Here is a 20,919-nt window from a genome sequence, read left to right on the forward strand (position 1 = left end):
GGGACTAAGAGCCTGCCTGATTGGCTAGAAATTGATAGTGTTTAGGTTTGACCTCCCATATTATATGGTTTTTGTAAATCTAAGGCAGGCCATAGATGGAGCAAATCTCTTTCCTGCATCCACAGGTTGTCAATTGCCCCATCAACACAAACCATATTGAAAACTCTGCAGGCTGGTTGTACCCAAGTTGAACGATCAACTTTGAGTACATTAAGGCTGCCCATACGTTGTTCGAATCTTGGTCAGTTCCGTGAACCGGCTGAGATTTGAGCCATCTTGACTTTATCTAAAAAAAAAAAAAAAAGTTATTGACCACTTCAGCTCCGTAAGGATTTGCCCCTTAGCGACCAGGCCATTTTTTGCGATACGGCACTGCGTTACTTTAACTGACAATTGCGTGCTCGTGTGATGTTGTACCAAAACAAAATGTATGTCCTTTTTTACCCACAAATAAAGCTTTCTTTTGGTGGTATTAGATCACCTCTGCATTTTTTTTATTCTTTGCGCTCTAAAAAAGCGACAATTTTGAAAAAACACAATATTTTGTACTTTTTGCTATAATAAATATCCAAAAAAAAGTCTTCATCAGCTTAGGCCGATATATATTCTTCTACATATTTTTGGTAAAAAAAAAAACACAAGCGTATATTGGTTTGCACTCCAGGCTCATTGATTTGTCCACATTCACTGATTGGTTGTTAGAGGTTACTGCACATCATTACCGCTCACTGATGGATCAACTTGGGTACATTAAGCCTGCCCATACATGGTTCAAATCTCTAAGACTCCTTTCATACTGAGGCGCTTTTCAGGCGCTTTCACGGTAAAAAAAAAAGCGCCTGAAAAGCTCACAAAAAACTATTTCAATTAAAATCAATAAATACTTTCACACTCGTGCAGTGCGCTGGCAGGACGGTGAAAAAACACCTCTCTCCATTGAAATTAATGGAAAGCTCTTCAAAAGCGCTCAGTGTTGTACTGGCAGTTTAGAAGTGCCTCAGTGTGAAAGGGGCCTTATCATCGCTTTGAATAGTTTATGGGGGGCTTAAAGGAAAATTTTACAAGGAAATTGTGTAATGCATGGCCAATGTAAGTAACCCTCCTGAGATGCTAGATATTTATTCTTTACAATCTGAAAAAAGTCAGCCTTTTATAGCCACTGTGGTTTGATAATAGAATTGTAATAAATGCCTTGGTACAGATTTCTTGCATTACTCCACATTGCATCTGCAGTATTCCATCTATGAAAATGCATCAGATTTATATGACTTTGTTCTCCCTCTTTCGTGAAAACTTTGAATCCTAGTTCAAAGGTGTTTTTTAAGGTACTGTGCATTATCTTCAACTGTAAATATTTTTTTAAAGACTGCATTGGCACTTTAAAGTGTAACCCCCTTTTGGCTAAGTCGGGGGTAAATAATGTACTATGCCGCTGTCAGGCAGTGGCATGGAGCAGTGTTGGAAATGCTCTTTTTAGATGAGCATTGTAAAACGTTAATGTGTTCTTTCTTGTACATTTCTGTGTCTGTCTGAGCATAAAGTATATTGTTGCCCTTCTACAACAGAAGCAGTCATTTTGTGGTCTGAGCCTATGATTGAGAATATGGCTTAACTGTTTCAGGAACTGGTGACGGTACTGTGTTGTGGGTTAAGAAAGAAGCAAAAAAAACACTTCATAGCACAAAATCTGACTCTTTTTAATTTCTAAAAAGTTCAGATGGTTCATTTGGATCTATATCAGTACCTATCACCTGCTAGAGCATTCAGATATTTGCACCTTCTTAACAAGAAGTAATACATTCGAAAAGTGTCAACCACTGACCTCTGTAGCTGCAGGCACTGAGGAGAAATCCATCCACACTTAGTGTTACTAAACCCACAACGGTAAATCAGTCTGTATATGTAGTAAAGCATGCTTGTTATACTTACTGTGGAACCTAAGGGCTCTTTCACACAGGCAGTCCGCCTGAGGGACTCTGCTTTGCTCAGCGGGGGATCGAGCAGGCGGATGACAGGTTCGTCTCCGCTCCCTGTGCAGAAACTGACCTATCAGAGCCCTGCTTTCCTCTATGGGGAGATCAGATGAAAACGGACCACCTCTCCGTTTTCATCCGATTTGCCAGACGGATGGAAAACAGGGTCACCATCCGTCTGGATTTCAAGGAGAGGATCGGATTGAATATCGGCGGATGTCAGCGGACATGTCACCGCTGACATCCACCGATCCATAGAGATGAATGGAGGGTCCGATCAGGTCCGCCTGAAAAACTGATAGGCGGACCTGATTGGAAAGCCTGTGTGAAAGGGGCCTAAAGGGCCTCTGCATTGTGTAAAAAGGCTGTTTGATTCTGTCTTCTCCGATCCTTCCCTTCTTCCACTGACTCCTAATTATTTCCTGATAAGAGTCTATGGAGTTAGGCTGCACATGTTCAGTTTGATGTGTATTGCTAGAGTTTTTTTTTTTCTTGGGAGGGTGCATGTGATCAGCACAGGGCCAATCAGCACTGTTCAGACAGAGGGTCAGGGGTCCTGCAGTCTCATAGCACAGTCACAAAACTCCTACAAGCTTTACCAGTGCTTGGCTGGACACTGATAGAAGTCACAAGACTGCTTTATACTGCTGATGAGAAAAGGTATTTAGCAGTTCATATTTACTAAAATAATTGCATTTCTGTGTACTGTGGGAGACCAGATATAGTGAATGCAGGGTCCTGGGTTTAGTAACACTTTAAAGCAGTAGTATACCACAAAAAAATCTCCCTGCAAATGTCATAATGTGCTAGTATGCATTGCATACTAGCACATTATGAAAGACTTATCTGAAAGCGAAGCCCTCCAGTGGCGAGCTGTCACCGCTTACTGGGCTTCCATCTTCACCCGGTCTTCCTTCGGGTTGGCGTGCAGCCACTGTTTGACTGGCCGAGCCGCAATGTCACTCCCGCGCATGTGCATGAGAGCGAAGTGCACATAGTAAATATATCTGTACCTACAAGGTAAGCCTTTATACCTTAAAGTGGAAGAAAACTCAAAGGAATAATTTGTTCCTATAAAAAGGCTTGCCTAGTAGGTACTGTAAATATCTCCTAAACGTGTACTGTTTAGGAGATATTTACATTACATGCAGCTGATGATGTCATCGGTGCATGCGCTCTGAACAAACAGCCACCCGTGCCGTTCCTCTAGATACCTGTGCCGTGAATGATGGCTTTCCCGCCCATGCACAGCCTGAGTCTGCAGACTCGGAAGAAAGACGGGTGAAGATGGACGCTGCCTCCAGCGATTGCATCGCTGGAGGGCTTTGTTTTCAGGTAAGTTTCACATAAATATGCCTTTACCTTGCAGGTCTGGGGAAAAAAAAAAAAAACACCCAGCGGTTTACACAACAAGAAAAGCTGTGAAGAAGATAGACTGGTCACAGCACTGGTCTCTCTCCCCTTTCCTGTGCGCCTGCATCTGTTTTGCCATTTTGAAATCGCAGTGAAATGCGAGACTCATTTGCGATGCCATTATTTCTTAATGGCACCTCCAAACATGGTGCGATTCTGCCGCGATTGTTGCACTGCAAACCAAATCGCTCGGCGTGTCGCCTGAAAAAAGTTCTAGAAGTTCTTTTGGGAATTTTTGGGTTTTGTGGCACGACAGTTGACATTAAAGTGTTACTAAACCCAGTAATCTGAAAATTCATGCTATTCTGCATATACAGACTGATTTTACTGTTGTGGGTTTAGTAACACTTTAAGAAATGATGGCATTGCAAACGTGTCCCGTGTTTTGATGCGCTTCCGCCCACCTTAGGGCTTTGTTCACACTAACGGTTGAGGGGCAGTAAAACCCTGTGCTTGAGACATGTTTTTACTGCCCCTTAACAGCAGAGGCCGCGGGCATGGCAATCAAGGGTTTAAAGCGGGAAGTGAGGAGGAGATTACGGCACCTCCTCACCACCTGTTAAATGCTCTCAAAAAAAAAAAAAAAAAAAAAGCAATCCAAACATGGATTTCACTTCAGAGACCAAAGCATGTGTGGATGACCCCTGAGAGATTAGAGGTTTGAGGATGAATTGGCCAAGTGGCTGCAGATACAAATGCAGTGACCGTTTTGTTCTGAAGCCAAGTTATTGCTTGTTACGAATGTGTAAAGATTTGTCCATAGCTTGGCCAAAGTTGCTCTTTAATGTGACCATGCATTGGCAGATGGGTTGCCTGATATGTTTTGGCTACAGGCATAGATGACTGAAACGGCCATTGGCAATCTAGATACCAAATGCCTGTACCATGCAGGGAACAGTAGAAAAAAATTGTATGAGGGACAGAGAAGCACAGATGTGCCCCTTATACAACCTCTTTTTATATCCCAAATGTAGGAACAGAAATTTGTGAGCCTCTGTTGTTGTTGAAGATCTACACGAACTTTTATTGGCTAATAATCTGCCCATGTATGAAAATCTTTTAGATGATTGGTAGGCTTTTATTGTTCGATCAGACCCCAAAGATGGCTGCTTCCAATACATTATCAGTATATTGTAACCAACTTCTATTGGCTGTTAACTGTAATAACCCTCTGAAATTTTTGTTCTGAGATGGTCAATCTCTATGCAACCCTGACTTTTTTCCCCTCTTGCTGCCTGTGCCTTGTATACCTTTTTTATTTCAGTGTTGTGATCTGGGCCTACATGCTCTTTAATTCTGCATAATTGCTGTAATTGACCTCCCACATAATACTTGGCTTAGGATCTATGCATTTTTATCAGACACATTTCATCCCCCTACTTGTGTTGACTTTTTCCAAATACCTTGAAATTGGTAAATCTGCTTTTCATAATCTGGAATACTTCATGTGTTTTTAGTTGTCTGACCCTTAAGAGTGCAATTAAAATATGATTGTTCGAAAATGTACTGGTTGCCTCTTATAAAGCTGTGTTCATGAACTCATTTTTTTTTCTTATTTCCGTTCTTTCCAATGTCCACCATTTACATACTGGAATACAAAAGTGTGGCTCTACATAGACTTTTTTGTTCCTTTCTGACAACTAGTCAATATCCTCATGTTCTCAAAATGAACAGTGTAACTCAGGGGTGCCCAACCTGCGGCCCATGGTGGATATGAATTGGGGATTTATTTATTTTTCAATATTTTATTAAGGTTTTCAAATGTTTGCAGCAAAAATTTACAATATACAAAAGAGATGTGTATATAAAAACATCTCATATATTTTCAGGGTATGATGTACACCTTCCTTTAACCTCCCAGGCGGTATGATTATGTCAGATTTTTGATGCTGAAAGCGGTACTTTTTTTTTGCTGGTAAATTTGGCGTTTTATATTGTAGGCCTGTAATTCTTAGGAATAACACACTTGAATCTGTCCAAACAAGAGTCTAGTAGACATCCCGAGTATGATGAAGTTTGAAACACGAAATCATAAATTATAATTAACTATAAATATTTATAACTAATAATATAATAAAATGTAATCAAATCAAAAACACTGAAATTTGCTCAGTTGCAGAATTGTCGCTGTCGTTACTTTCAGTGTTTGGTGACGAATTTTCCCACAAATCACTATCGCTCAATTCTGCAAGTGATTCTAATTTACTATCGCTGTTTTCTAGCTGGTCTAAAACCGCTTTTGACATAAAGGGACACTTTTTGGTTGCTATGGACAATCTCAAGTTTCCAGGCAGAAAGAACAGTGTATATATAATACGTGCATGCAGGACACTGGACAAAGCATTAGGGACAAAAGGGATGTGAAATAATTTGATACAGTAATGTAATCTGTAAGATTACAGTGTTCTTTGTTTTTTTTTTTTTTTTTTTTTCTTTTTCACTTTTTGAATATGGTGCCGGGCTCCGTCCCCGTGCGTCACGACGCTCGCAAGGAACGGAGCCCAGCACTGTGATAAATCGAGCAGAGGACACAGCTCGCGCACACAACGGGGAGACATCGCAGGATCCTGGGGACAAGGTAAATAACTTTGCCTGGATCCTGCAATGCAATCCCGAGTCTGGCTCGGGGCTACCGCTAATGGTACTGAAAATTCACCCCGAGCCAAACTCAGGAATACCGCTAAGGAGGTTAATCGCATATCTTCCCTATCTAGGATATAAAAAGAGTGCTCTATATCAGCTTGGGGGCCCATGATTGAATTTGAATGCGACTCAACACAAAACTGTAAACTTGCGGACAAACATAAATTTGTCTTTTTACCGGACTTTTTGGCTCTATGCACACTATGGCCCCTTTCACACGAGGCGGGCTCCGTTTCTACGGAGCCCGCCTCGGTCCGCCAGCTCAGCAGGAGATCAGTCCGTTGATCTCCGCTGAGCCGGCGGATGACAGGTCCCTCTCTGCTTACTGAGCGGGGAGGGGCTTGTCAGGCGCCGCTGCCACCTATGGAGGGATCGGACGAAAACGGACAGCGTGTCCGTTTTCGTCAGATCTCCCCTGATCCGATCCGCCAGCGACGGACCTGGACGTAGAGCCATCCGTCTGCTTTTCAACGGATCGGACCGGGTCGGATGTCAGCGGACATGTCTCCGCTGACATCCGACGCTCCATAGACTAACATGGAGCGCCCGTTCAGGTCCACCATCAAAACTGACAGGCGGACCTGAACGGTCCGATCGTGTGAAAGGGGCCTTAGATGCTCAAACTTCTCAACAAACACTAATATATGTAGCGCTTTTTTGCAGTGTTTAGTAGCGGTTTCGTTAAGGAGTGGGTGACTCATCAGTTGTTAGTGGGGTTCCTCGCTGACAGCTGAATGTAAATTAAATCATCGCTGGCAATAAAAAAAAAATTGAGAGAAAAACAGCATGGTGCCCCCCAATCCATACTAGGCCCTTCAGGGTCTGGTAAGGATTTGAGAGGGACCCCAATGGGCTTTTTTTCTCTTTATTTTTTTCTGGGGGGCGTAGGGTTCCACTTAACCACCAGAAGATGTATCCCCCTTTATGACCAGGCAATTACCATGCAATTTTTTGTGATATGACACTGCGTTACTTTGACAATTGCGCGATTGTGTGACACTACCCAAGTAAAATGTATGTCCTTTTCCCCACAAATACTTTAGAGCTTTCTTTTGGTGGTATTTGAAGGAAAAAAAAAAAAAAAAAAAAGGTTTTATAGCAGAAAGTAAGAACAATCCAATAATAATAATAAAAAAAATCTTTATACATTTAGGTCAATATGTATGCTGCTACATAATTTTTGGTAAAAAAAAAACCTCAAAAAGGCGCATATTGATTGGTTTGCGCACATACGTGATCCGTCGTGTATCTGTTATACAGTCAGCAAGCAGTTCATAGCTGTACCAGACCCAAAAGGGCCTCACGCTGTTTTTTTTTTTTTTTTTTTTTTTTTTGTGCTGTCAATTTTGTTTACATTCAGCTAGACACTGGTTGTTCATGATGCCAGCGGGCCCCTGACTAAAAAAGAAAAGAAAGATGGAAACTGGTGCTTAGCAGAGGTTAGCAGCATTTAGGAGTTTCTAGGAGCTGTCAGATTTTTTTTCCGCTGGCAAACTGTTCTAAAAAAACACACAAAAAAAAAATGCTCTTTTATTCCTGCTCCTAAAGGCTGAAGCTTAAAAAGTGCTTCATGGACACCTAGGATAACACCATTTGCTTCTAGAGGGAAAAAAATGCTCAAAGCAGCTGCTAGGAACTTTAAAAATAAGCTAGTGTGCATGGTGACTTAAAAATGTTAGCTTCCAAAAAAAAATCTCCCACTCTTCACAATCACGTTTTAATTATGTCATCGGTTTTTGTCAGCACCTATATTTGTGAGCAACTATTTTCAAGGATGAAACACTCCAAAATATCTGAAGAGCACATTGAGAATTGCTACTACAATCATCCAACCAGATTTTTATGCGTTACTTCATCCAACCGTGTCAAATATTGCACTAGTTTTATGTTGCCCTCTTACTTTTATGACAAAAAATGGTACATTTTAATACTCAGATGGGTAAATTACCTATATCTGTGATCAGAGGCGGCTCTTTAATTAGGCGGTTGCCTTAGGCCTCACGGCCGCCTAATTTACCTATTGCATGTAGCGGGTTCCAGTTGCCGCGGATCCCCCTCCCACTTGCTCTCCCCGCCAGAGCGGCTGTGTCTCTGTGTGGAGAGAGAGCAGCTGTGGGCTCTTCTTTTCCCACTTCATCTCCTCCTCTCGCCGCTGTACTCGAGTGGCGCTGACTGTTTCTTCCCCCTCATCCTTATTGGCCAGGGGAAAACACAAAAAGAAGCAGAGAGGAGGATCTTGGGACATGTAGTTCCGAGTACTAGACATTGCAACCCTAAGGGAAGAAACTGTAGCTCCCAGCATGCCCAGCTGAAGTGGAGGGGGACAGAGCTAGAAGCCCGGGAGAGCTTTTGGGGAAGTGCACCCAAGACTCCAGAGGGAGAGGATTTTGCTGATAGGACTCCATCGGAGAGAGAGAACCCCGCTGCATTGCGCCACTAGAAGGAAAGCCACACAGCCTAGCACCATCCCTGGTGAAAGGAACGGAGTCCTTTCCAGAATACAGATCTGGATGCTACCCATCAAGGCCAACCTGTATGTGGGCTTTTATGTTAAGGTTACATTGTATATCCCTGTCTGTTGTGGTCGTTTAGGTGTCTGTCTAATAGTTTTTTGATATTATCGATGCGCCCCGCTGAAACCACTGCTTGTGGAAGAGAATTCCACATCCTTACCTCTCTTACAGCAAAGAACCCTCTACGCAGTTTAAGATTAAACCACTTCTCTTCTAATTTTAGTGAATGGCCATGTGTCTTTTTAAATTCCCTTGCACATAAGTTTTTTCCCTATTATAGGGTCACCAGTACGGTATTTGTAAATTGAAATCATATCCCTTCTCAAACGTCTCTTCTCCAGAGAGAACAAGTTCAATGCTTGCTGTCTTGCCTCGTAGCTGAGATCCTCCTGTCCCTTTTATTAGCTTTGTTGCACTTCTCTGGACCCTCTCCAGTTCCAGCACTTCCCTCCTGAGGACTGATGCCCAGAACTGGACGGCATACTCCAGGTGCGGCCGCACCAGAGTCTTGTAGAGTGGGAGAATTACCGTTTTATCTCTGGAGTTAATCCCCTTTTTAATGCATGCCAATATTCTGTTGGCTTTGCCTGCAGCAGCTTGGCATTGCATGCCATTGCTGAGCCTGTCATCTACATAGACCCCCAGGTCCTTTTCCATCCTAGATTCCCCCAGAGGTTCCCCCCCTCAGTGTATAGATTGCATTCATATTTTTGGCACCCAAATGCATCATTTTACATTTTTCAACATTAAACCTCATTTGTCATGTTGTTGCCCACCCTATTAATTTGTTTAGGCCTTCTTGTAAGGTTTCCACATCCTGCGAAGAATTTATTGCCCTGCTTCGCTTTGCATCGTCTGCAAATACTGAGATTAAGCTGTTTATCCCATCCACCAGATGGTTTATGACTAAGTTAAATGGGATTGGTCCCAGGACCCTGGGGAACCCCACTTTCCACGCCAGACCGTTCAGAGTACTCCCCCTTTATCACCACCCTCTGGACTCGCCCCCCTGATCAGTTTTCAGTCCAGGTACTCACCCTATGGTCCGACAGACCTTAGTAAATTTTTATTGGGAACTGTATCAAATGCTTTTGCAAAATCCAGATACATGTCTACAGCCCTTCTTTTATCTAGATGGCAGCTTACTACCTCATAGAAGGTTAATAATTTTAGTTTGGCAAAAGCGATTCGATTCTTCATGAATCCATGCTGATTACTGCTAATGATTAGTTTTTATTACTAAAATTTTGTATATAGTCCCTTATCCCCTCCAAGAGCTTGCAAACTATTGATGATAGGCTAACTGGTCTGTAGTTTCCCAGGATATATCTTGGCCCATTTTTAAATATTGGTGCTACATTGGCTTTCCTCCAATCAGCTGGTACCATTCCAGTCAGCAGACTGCTCCTAAATATTAGGAACAATGGTCTGCCAATCACTTGACTGAGTTCTGCCTCCCTGGCGGTTTTCCTGAGTGTTGCTCGGGTTAAATTTCACCACCATTAGCAGTAACCCCGAGCCACACTTGGGATTACATCTCAGGATCCTGGTACGGTGTACTTACCTTGTCCCCAGGAGTCTGCGGCGTCTCTTTGCCGGGCTCTGTTCCCTGCGAGTGTCGCGACGCAAGGGGGTGGAGCCTGGCAGCAAATTAAAAAAAGTGAAAATTCATAACGCTTACAGATTACATTATGTATTGTATAACGCTTACGGATTACATATGTATGAAATCATTTCACATCCCTTTTGTCTCCAGTGCTTTGTCCTATGCCCTGCATGCAGTTTTATAATAAATATATATATATATATATATATATATATATATATATATATATATATATATATATATATATATATATATATATATATATATACACTGTTTTTTCTGCCTGGAAACTGGAGATTGTCCATAACAACCAAAAAGTGTCCCTTTACATATCAAAAGTGGTTTTAGACCAGCTAGAAAACAGCGATAGTAAATTAGAACACTTGCAGAATTGAGCGATAGTGACACGTGGGGAAATTTATTTTATTATATTATTTTTTATAATTATTTTTATATTTATTTATTATATTATAATTTATGATTTTGTGTTTCAAACTTCATCATACCCAGGATATCTACTAGACTCTTTGTGGACAGATTTAAGTGTGTTATTGCTAAGAATTACAGGCCTACAATAAAAAACGTATGTCAAGGGCGCTCAGAATGTCAGGACCAGGCAGTTAGTGTCTTTATTGGATGGATGAAGTGGTCTTCAAACACTTAGGGCTGCACTCAGAGGGAAGCAATCTCTAATAGAAAACAAATAAAAGAAAAAAAGGTGCATCTAAGTGCAGAATTAAAACTTTTAATATCCCCAAACAAGTTTAAAAACACTTACAGAATCAAGGATAAGAAGAGGCATAACATGGATGTATGAAGCAGGTGATCCGGCATCAGGAGGTCCCACCAGTGTATCACAGCTTTCCAGGGATAATGATATGCAGCAGCAGAAGGTCCCAGGATAACCAGCAGGTGAACACCCCAGGCTCTGGGAACACTGGTGAAGCAATCGCGTCGTCTGAGTCAGCATGGAGCATGAATCCCGGGAATGATGTCAGCGGGAGGGGACAACAACCAGCATGGACCGCAAACAAGAAATATGTCATCAAAATGGGACACGTTTCAGAACTACTGATTGGTTCCTTCTTCAAGCCAGGGTCATTGGCACATTTACTGTTTGCATCAGGCTGAGCATTAATAGCACCGGCAGTAGCTGGACTATTGCTCAAGCAGTAGATGCGATTTCTTCTGGTAGTTACTCTGCATTGTGCATCGGGCTATGGTCAGAAGGAGGGGTTGAAACACCCCCAAAAACGAGGTAAAAGGGTCTCCCTAAAGCTCTGGAAAGCCTACTTATCTCTACAAATGGTATCCTCCCCTGAGAGGGGGTGGCTGGTCAAAGTGAGCATCAGGGCCATGAAATGTCTTCAACTGTTTTCAACACCTGTTTATTTTATGATAATTAAAAAAAAAAAGTTTAGCAACTTTAATCACATCCCAGTGAGTGTCAAAATGCAACAGGTTCTCTTCCATTACCAAGCAAACTGAGGAACTAGGGGCAGAAGAAGATGAAATCCCTCAGGGGACCGTGGTGAGGCTGATGACTCCTCTTCTGAGGTGTCAAATGCGGGAGAATCATCTGTTCCAATCTTAAGATGGATGGTGCAATTTCTTGCTGAATGATCGCTACGCATTTATGTACCCTTAACTGAGTGTTTGGGTTCACTAAAGCCTCCTCAAGCTGTGCATGCCTTTTCCTGTCCATTCATTGCTGAAAAAGCTTTTTTGTATCTGAGAGGATCACTCAGATAAGCATTTTTTCCCCTCCTAAAACGTTTTCACACTTTAACCTATGGTGGAGGAAATTCACTAAGTAGGGTATACCAGCAATTAACGCTGCTATATCCTCTGAATTGGTTTGACTTGTCCGGCAGACAATGCTCAAATGCTTAGGGATCCAACGGATAAAAAGGTGGAATTCCTATTGAAAAAAAAAACACTTTTTTTTTTTTCTCTGGCAGATTGTTTCAGCCTGCGCTGACAGTAATTGCTTAATTGTTGAGAGACCAGTTTAAACAGGTGTTCAAAGTTATCCTGCTGAGCAGGCCCAGGAGGCAGCTTTATGTTTGCAATAGTTGCTATGAGAGATTCTATACTTCAGGCCTTGCGCCCTTCACTAAGCGCCTTGTAAGAAGCTCCTGGCTAATCTTCCTTTTTGTGGTGAAACAGCTATTTGGGGATGTTTTGGATAATACATCCAAAGAAATTCTAGTGGAAAGCACCCCTTTTGCCATTTTAGAAAAGGAGTCAATGTATTTTCGTTTTAAAGCTCCTTCTCTTGTGCCAGAGGCATCAGCCTCCAGGCAGTCACAGCGGCTTCCACCGTCAGGTTCAATCGAATAGGGGGAATACTGCAGTTCTCAAGGATCTGGCAGGAAGAGTGTCGAGACAAAAGGGGGACTTCCTCAATAGCTCCAGGGTACAAACTGGAGTTCCAAGAGTTCCCGTTTCCTCTTTTTCTCAGATCAAACGTTTCTAAGGATCCAGAGAAAGAAAAAAGTGATCATGGGGGTCCCCATGTAAGAACAGAGTTTGATTCAAACCTCCTTTTTTTCACAGTGCCAAATCTGAATGGACATTCTGGATCTCAATCTAAATTCAATTCCTGAATAAAACCACTCTTTTTTTTTTTTTTTTTTTTTTTTTTTTTTTCTTATGGAGTCGATCCAAATCAGTTGTCTCCATCCTACAAGGAGGAAAACTTCTGGCGTCCATTGACATCACAGATGCATATCTCCATATGCCTATTTCCTCACTCACTAGTAATATCTACTTTTCAAGGTGGAAAATCTTCATTTTCAGTGTGTAGCTCTGCTTTCTGGCCCAGCTACTGCACCTTGAGGGTTTACAAAGGTTCTGGCCCCTCTTCTAGCCAGATTAAGGGCCCAAGGTATAACGATTATGGTTTACCTAGTCAATCTGTTCTTGATAGACCAGTCGGTAGCTCGCTTAGACCAAAGTATGGTCACCACATTCAACTACCTAGAATATCTAGGTCGAATTCTCAACCTAGGAGAAGTCTTCTTTAAAACCATGAAGGCGGCTAAAATACTTGGGTCTGATCATAGGTTCACCCAGAAAAGGGTATTCTTACCCCAGACAAAGATCAGTGCCATAAAGGAACTGATTTAGGTGGTCAAAGCAAGATGAACTTCTATTCAACTTTGCATGAGGTTGTTGGGAAAGATGGTGGCTTCATTCGAGGCCGTTCCTTATGCTCAGTTTCATTCGAGACTGCTGCAAAACAGTATCCTATCGGCTTGGAACAAAGGGTTCAAGCTCTACATTCCCAATGTGTCTGACTCCAAAGCCTACGGCCACATCGTCCTGATAGCATACGATCTTGTTTGATCATGGAGGCTAAGCAGGGTCGGGCCTGGTTAGTACCCAGATGAGAGACCACCTGGAAATACCAGGTGCTGTAGGCTGGGTGCGCCGGAGCCTCAGTTTATGGTTCATATCCAAAAATCTACTAAGGGGAAAATACTTTACTTTACCTGGGAAGTGGTAACAACATATTCCAACCTTTTTTGTTTAGGTTGGGGAAAAGTCCTGGAAGAGGCAACTGTCCAAGAGAAGTGGCCCAGATCAGAAATGGCCTTGCCTATTGACATTTTAGAAATTCAGGACGAGCTCTTGGTCCTGAGGGCCTGAACGTTCAGTTTATGGTATTGTCCTGCCAGGATTCAATCCGACAATGTCACAGCAGTGGCCTCTAATCACCAAGGGAGCACAAGAAGCTGTGCGGCCCAGAGAAAGGTGAATCATATCCTATCTTGAGCAGAAGACAATGTACTTTGCCTATCGGCAGTCTTCATTCTAGAAAAAGAAAATTGGCAGGCGGACTACTTGAGTCGCCAGCAGTTGTTCCCCGGAGACTGGTTCCTTCACCCCGATATCTTCCTGTCAATATGTCAAAAATGGGGGATCCCAGACATAGATCTTGCCGTCCAGGTTCAACAAAGAAATCGACAACTTTGTGTCGAGAACAAAGGATCCGCTAGCATGCGGAACAGATGCTTTGCTATTCCCGTGGAATCGGTTCTCGCTGATTTATGCATTCCCTCCTATTCTGCCTGCGTCCACGACTTCGCAGGATCAAGCAGGAAGGGAAGTCGTTGATTCTTATGGCCCCCCAGCAGGGCCCAGGAAATCTTGGTATGCAGAGATCGTAAAGATGGCAGTAGGGGGTCCCATGGACCCTACCATCATGGCCAGACCTTCTCTCGCAAGGTCCGGTGCTCCATCCTACTTTACAAGCGCTAAATTTAACGGTCTGGCTATTGAGACCCACACTCTGAAAAAGCGTGGGCTGTCAGGTTCAGTAGTTTCTACCTTGGTTAATGCAAGGGAGCCGGTCTCCATAATTATATATTATGGAGTCTGGAAAACATGTGTCTCCTAGTGTGAAATCAGGAGTTGCACCCCAGGAAATAGGACAAAGGTAGATTCCTTGACTTTCTGCAGATTGGGGTGAGAAATAAGGCTGGCCTTGAGTACTTTCAAAGGTCAAGTCTCAGCCTTATCGGTATTTCGACGACCACTTGCTTCGCATTCTTAGGTTCGTAACTCTATTCAGGGGGTAACGCGAAATAATCTATGGTTAGGTAACCCCTGAACCCTTGGGACTTGACTTTAGTTTTGTCGGCATTACAAAATAGCCTTTTTTGGGGCCAATACGGTATATTCCCTTGGTCCTTTTTTGACAAGGAAACTATTTTTTCTGGTAACCATATCTGCTGCAAGAAGGGTATCAGAATTGGCTGCTCTTTCTTGTAAAGAGCCATATTTTTATTGTTCATAAGGATAAGGTAGTATTGCGTCCTCATCGTAACTTTTTATCAAAGGTAATATCAGTTTTTTCTCTAAACCAGGATATTGTGCTACCTTCATTTTTCCAGAACCCTGTTCTATGGAAGAAAAATCACTACATTCTCTTGATGTGGAGAGAGCAGTGAAAGTCTACTTAAAGGCGACTGCTCAGATTCAGAAAACGGATGTTTTGTTCATGTTGCCTGAAGGTCCTAAAAGAGGACAGGCAGCATCGAAACCTATCATTTCTAAATGGATTTGACACGTAATCGTTCAAGCTTATGGTTTAAAGAGGTAGTTCTACTCTCTCAAATCAAAGCGCACTCCTCTAGGGCTGTTAGTGCTTCGTGGGCAGTGCATCACCAAGCCTCCATGGCTCAATTCTGCAAGGCCGCAAATTGGTCTTCAATCCATACATTTACCAGATTCTATCTGGTGGATGTAAAAAGACATGAGGATGTCGCCTTTAGGCGCAGTGTACTGCAGGCAGCAGTATAAATCCTCTGATCTCATGGTGCCCTACTTTGGTTGTGTTTCCCTCCTCTCAGTTGGCATTGCTCTGGGACATCCCACATAGTAATTACTATGGCACTGTGTCCCGTGATGTACGATTAAAGAAAATAGGATTTTTATAACAGCTTACCTGAAAAATCCTTTTCTTTTGAAGTACATTGCGGGACACAGAGGTCCCGCCCCTCTTTCTAGTATACACGTTTATTGCTTTGCTACAAAACTGAGATACTCCCAGTAGTGGGGGGGGGGGGTTATATTGGGAGGCAACTTCCTGTTTAGGGTGTGCCAGTGTCCAGCACCTGAAGGTGGACTATAACCCACATAGTGATTACTATGGCTCTGATGTACTTCAAAAGAAAAGGATTTTACAGGTAAGCTGTTATAAAAATCCAATTTTTTCTGGTATTGATATACAGCTGCTTATATAGATATATTTGTTTACCTTTATTACCTGAGGGCAGTTCTACTCTTCTTAGTGAGCTGCACTTTATTTGTCATTTATGCAAGTTCTTAATTATAGTCAGATAGTGTCTACCACTAAGCAGGTGTGTATTCGTTTATTGCTTATATCCTACAATAAGGTGAAAGGTGTTATATGCTGGTGTTGCTACGTGTGTCTGTAGTGATTCAATCAACCAGGTGTCTCAGAGGGGCCGAGGGTGCAGTGGAAGGGCAGAACAGGGAACCCAAAATTACCAAGTGGCTTCCTCAGTGGTAGCGCAACATGGATTACCCCAGTTTTGAGGGACAGGGGACCTTAACGCTGCGGCCCAAGACCACTCCTCTTCTTCCAATCTGGTATACAGCAGGGGTATCCAAACTTTTTTCAAAGAGGGCCAGATTTGATGAAGTGAACATGCGTGAGGGCCGACCAATTTGAACCATTAAAATTCGGTCTAAGTGTGTTCGTCCGAGCACTAATACACTGCCCAACAAGAATTCTCTTGCCTTTTGTGGCTGTGTGTGGTGAAGAGATGAGCTCAGGTGTGTTTATATATAATAGATCTATCTATCTATTATCTATATATCCAAATATCTTTTGTGCCCCAACGAATCCCCAAGCGCCGGTGTGTTATTTGGATATACCGTATTTATCAGCCCATAACATGCACCTTCACTAAGAAGGAAGTTTCAGGAAAAAAAATTAAATTTTAAATAAAGAAATGTGAAGTAAAATAAGGGTCAGTGCCCATCAATGCAGCCTCACATGTGCCATGAATGCAGCCTTACCATTGCCATCCGTGCAGCCTGATCGATGCCCATCTGCAGCCTCGGAGGGCACAGGGAGGGGGGCAGGACGAGCACCAACAGATTACATACAGGAGAATCTATGGAGGAGAATGTAATCTGACGGCGCTCGTCCCACTCCCTCTCTGTCTCCTCCAAGGCATCACCGATAAAGACGGTAAATATCTTCGATATATATATATATATATATATATATATATATATATATATATATATATATATATATATATATATATATATATATATATATATATATATATATATATATATATATATATATAGATATCTATATATATATAGATATCTATATATATATATATATATATATATATATATCCAAATCACCAGGGGGGCCGTATTAAACCGGAACACGGGCCGGACTTTGGACATGCCTGGTATACAGGTACTGAAATTCGACCAGTTCAGCAAGACCTGGACAAATTGTGGTCCATGTGTACGGCTGTTTGTTCAACAGAAGCCTGTCTTAACGACCGGCTTCTATCGAACGGTCATGCTGGAAAGCCAGCAATCAATCAGCGCCTCTAGCAAATGGCTGCATTGATGTTCTGTGTATTTTGATGTGGACTGGGAAGCCCCCACTGTGAGAAAACAGGAGAGATCCCGGTATCCACGTTGCTTGCATTGATGCAGGAATCTGTGAGGTTTTTTTAGTTGTGGTGGTTGTTCATATACCCACTGGTGTACACATTTAATGTATTTTATGTTTATTTGTTAAAGCCTGCCTTATATGGAGATCCAGAAACCCCCAAGACTGCTGCTGGGTGCCCCCATTTTGGATGTGATGTCAGCAGCTCCAGCAGACTCAGAGCTGCCACTTAAGTATCATTCTGTAATAGTCCTTTACTTTCCCCCCCTGCAACTACATAAAAGGTTATGTGGGGAGGGGCAGAGGAGCTGGGTCAGCAAAGACGTTTCAGAGGAGGAAGGCATCTGGTGTTGTTTTGATGCCTATCTAGACAGATTTACAGCAGAAATAGACATTTGGCTGTTCTAATTGGTAAATTATTACTTGGATTAATACCAAAAAAATTGAAAAATAGTTTGCACTTGAAAAACCTTTTATTTTTTTCAACAGTGGCAGGCTGTCCTATTACCGTGAATGACTGTTGTTGAAATTAAATATTAAAATGTACCAAAATCTGCCTCTGATGTAATAAGTGTTACACTGATTAAGAAAGATTGGAGAATTGCTGACAAATCAAAGTTTAATTCTACTGGCCTTATATAAAAACTGGAGTTATTAGCAACCAGTCAGCTTTTTTATCTGCATTACAGCAATGTAAACTGGGTTATAAGTAATGGGTTTCATTTGACATCTGGATACAATATCTGTCTTGGCACATACACTGTGCACATGTTTGTTTCCCTTCTTTTGGCAAAAGTCATTCTTCACATACAGTATATGGTATATGCGCTCTTATTTCAAATGTTTTATGGGATATTAGCTGGCAGACCACTGAGTATTTCAGTTTGCTTGGAGAACACTCGTGTTGTCATACCTTGCATCAGTTGGCCAGGTCCACATGTAAGCCTTGTTCACACAGGCGTACTTAAGCAGAAGCCTGTGTTTGCCCACACAGGGATGCACAGGCGCTCCATCCCCCTGCAGGCAGTCTCCTTCATGCCAAACGGGTTTGTTTAGCAAAAAATAAAAACCCCAGTAGTGTTTAAATACCACCAAAAGAAAGCTCTATTTGTGTGAAAAAAAAAATATATAAAAATTTAATTTGGTTACAATGTAGCATGGCCGGGCAATTGTCATTCAGAATGTGACAGAGCTGAAAATTGGCCTGGGCAGGAAGGAGGTTTAAAGTGGTTGCAAAACAAAAAACAAAAAAAGAAACAAACCCTGTAAGACAAAGGCATAATGAGCTAGTATGCAACGCTGAAGATGCTGTTGCAGTGGCCTTGCACACTGCTGTGACCAGCGTCCTGTCTCCCAGAATTTTCTAGGTTTGCGGGCTCCGGCGCTGTGATTGGTCGGAGCCGCGATGAAGTCACTTCCTCGCATGCTTGCGTGAGCCGCCGGTCACAGCACGGCCGCTGAAGAAACCGCATGAGTCAGCTGTTTGTTTAGTGCGCATGCGTGCAGGTTTAGGAGATATTTACAGTTACCTACAGGTAAGCCTTATTATAGACTTATCTGTAGGTACAAGTGGTGTAGCTAGGTTTACAACCACTTGAAGTGCCCAGTAAGCAAGTGGTTAAGGGAGAAGTATGACCAAAGCGTTTTTGGCCCCACTTCTGTGGATCCCAGGAGTGCATTTGTTCTGCACTCTTGTGATGTCACTTAGCCGACCCAGGCTCTGGATCAATCTCAACTTTACAGTCGGAATCCACCTAGAAGCCTTGACCGGCAACTGGCTCAGCTGCTTCCACCTCCTCTACAGCCTTCCGCTCCAGTGAGCGCTGGTGACTGACCGTCACTGGCTCTCTGCTCAGTGAAGACTGAGATTGAGAACTGAGCGATTAGCAGTCTTCAGTCACTCTGTTCTCAGTCTTGGCAGCAGCGGAGGACAGATGCAGCATTCACCTAGGTGAATATGTGAACCTTTCTTTTAAATACGCCCGTGTGAGTGAAGCCTTGGTCATGAACTCTAGTAAAGGAGGGTTCCAGTAAAACTTGAAAACTCTTTAGAACAAAAAAACAGAATAACATGGAGGTCCACCACAAATGTGGTTACTGTTTTTTTATGAACAGGCAGCTACAGTGTCCGCTTTCATTTACAGGATATCAAATGTACTCCATTAGCACCACTGTCTTTGCCCCGCGTGCTTGGTTGCCTTCTTCACGAAATATAAGAAATGATGCATTGGAGTAAAGAGGGCTGTGGGGACTTAAATCAAATGGAGAATTTTCCTTAAAGCGTAACTCCACTTTTTGTTGAGAAAAAAAAACAATCCCCTCTGGGTGATCTATGTACATTGCAAGGATTATAACAAACTTTTTTGCAGATTCCAACCTTTTTGTTATTCTAAAGAAATCCATGACAGGGCCTCTTAAATGTGAGATCTGGGGTCAAAAACACCTCAGATCTCATATTTACACTAAAATGCAATAAAAAAAAATTGTCATTTAAAAAAATGGCCCTTTAAGAGCTGTGGGTGAAAGTGACGTTTTGACGTCGCTTCCGCCCAGAAATTGTATGGAGACGGGTGGGGGCCATCTTCCCCTCACTCATCTCCATACCTGACAGAAGACAGGAGGCAATCGCCTCCACCGCTGCCGACGGCTCTGGTAAGCGGCGGAGGGCACCGGATCCCGGCGGGGGGACCCCTCTCCCGCCACCGATAAAAGTGATCTCGCAGCGAATCCGCCGCAGAGACCACTTTTTATCTTGTAGTGGACCGCCCGCTGAAGAAGAGGATACCGGGGTTATAGCAGCTAGCTGCTGCCATAACAACATTATCCTCCTTCAAACAGCTGGCGTAAAACTGTGGCAGGCAGTCCGTAAGTGGTTAAAAATGATCTTTCCTTTTCAATCTGCAGCCAATGTAATTTTCTGAGAATACATTGCGATACGGCTACCTGGAGTTTTCTGTACACAGAGTGACCCCCAGAAACATTTCCTGCTTGTGCATTTGGCTCACCAATTTTCCCAGAAGTCTGCCTGACATAAAAGTCAGATTTCAGGGTTCCTATTGAAAGTGATGCAGGCCCAGCAGTTTTTCTCATTAGAGCCCTGCAGCTGCACACCTGACAGTTAATTATGAAACCACTCCCATTGGACCCACTCAGTATAGATGCACAGAAAAACACAGCGGAAGCTACGTCAAAACGTCCCTTCCGCCCACCGCTCTTAACCTCCCTGGCGGTATGATTCTTTCGGATTTTAGGTGCTGAAAGCGGTACAATTATTTTGCATGGAAATTTGGCGTTTTATATTGTAGGTCTGTAAATCTTAACAATAACACACTTAAATCTGTCCAAACCAGAGTCTAGTAGATATCCCGGGTATGATAAAGTTTGAAACACAAAAACATAAATTATAATATAATAAATAAAAATAAATAATTAAAAAAAATTAAAAAAAATAGTAATAAAATAAATTTCCCCACAATTCACTATCGCTCAATTCTGCAAGTGTTCTAATTTACTATCGCTGTTTTCTAGCTGGTCTAAAGCCACTTTTGACGTAAAGGGACACTTTTTGGTTGCTATGGACAATCTCCAGTT

At 42.5% G+C, this 20,919-nt stretch overlaps 1 protein-coding gene and 1 pseudogene across 2 annotated transcripts in view; both read left to right on the plus strand.

Annotated features, from left to right (window-relative positions):
* SOCS5 (suppressor of cytokine signaling 5) overlaps nucleotides 1–20,919 on the plus strand; it is a 240,537-nt gene that overhangs the window by 100,413 nt on the left and 119,205 nt on the right. The gene's annotated exons all lie outside the window — the stretch shown is intronic.
* Nucleotides 13,458–13,576, plus strand: LOC141141732 (5S ribosomal RNA; annotated as a pseudogene).

The sequence above is a fragment of the Aquarana catesbeiana genome, linkage group LG04 (genome assembly GCF_042186555.1).
Source record: "Aquarana catesbeiana isolate 2022-GZ linkage group LG04, ASM4218655v1, whole genome shotgun sequence".
NCBI classification, from domain to species: Eukaryota; Metazoa; Chordata; class Amphibia; order Anura; family Ranidae; genus Aquarana; species Aquarana catesbeiana.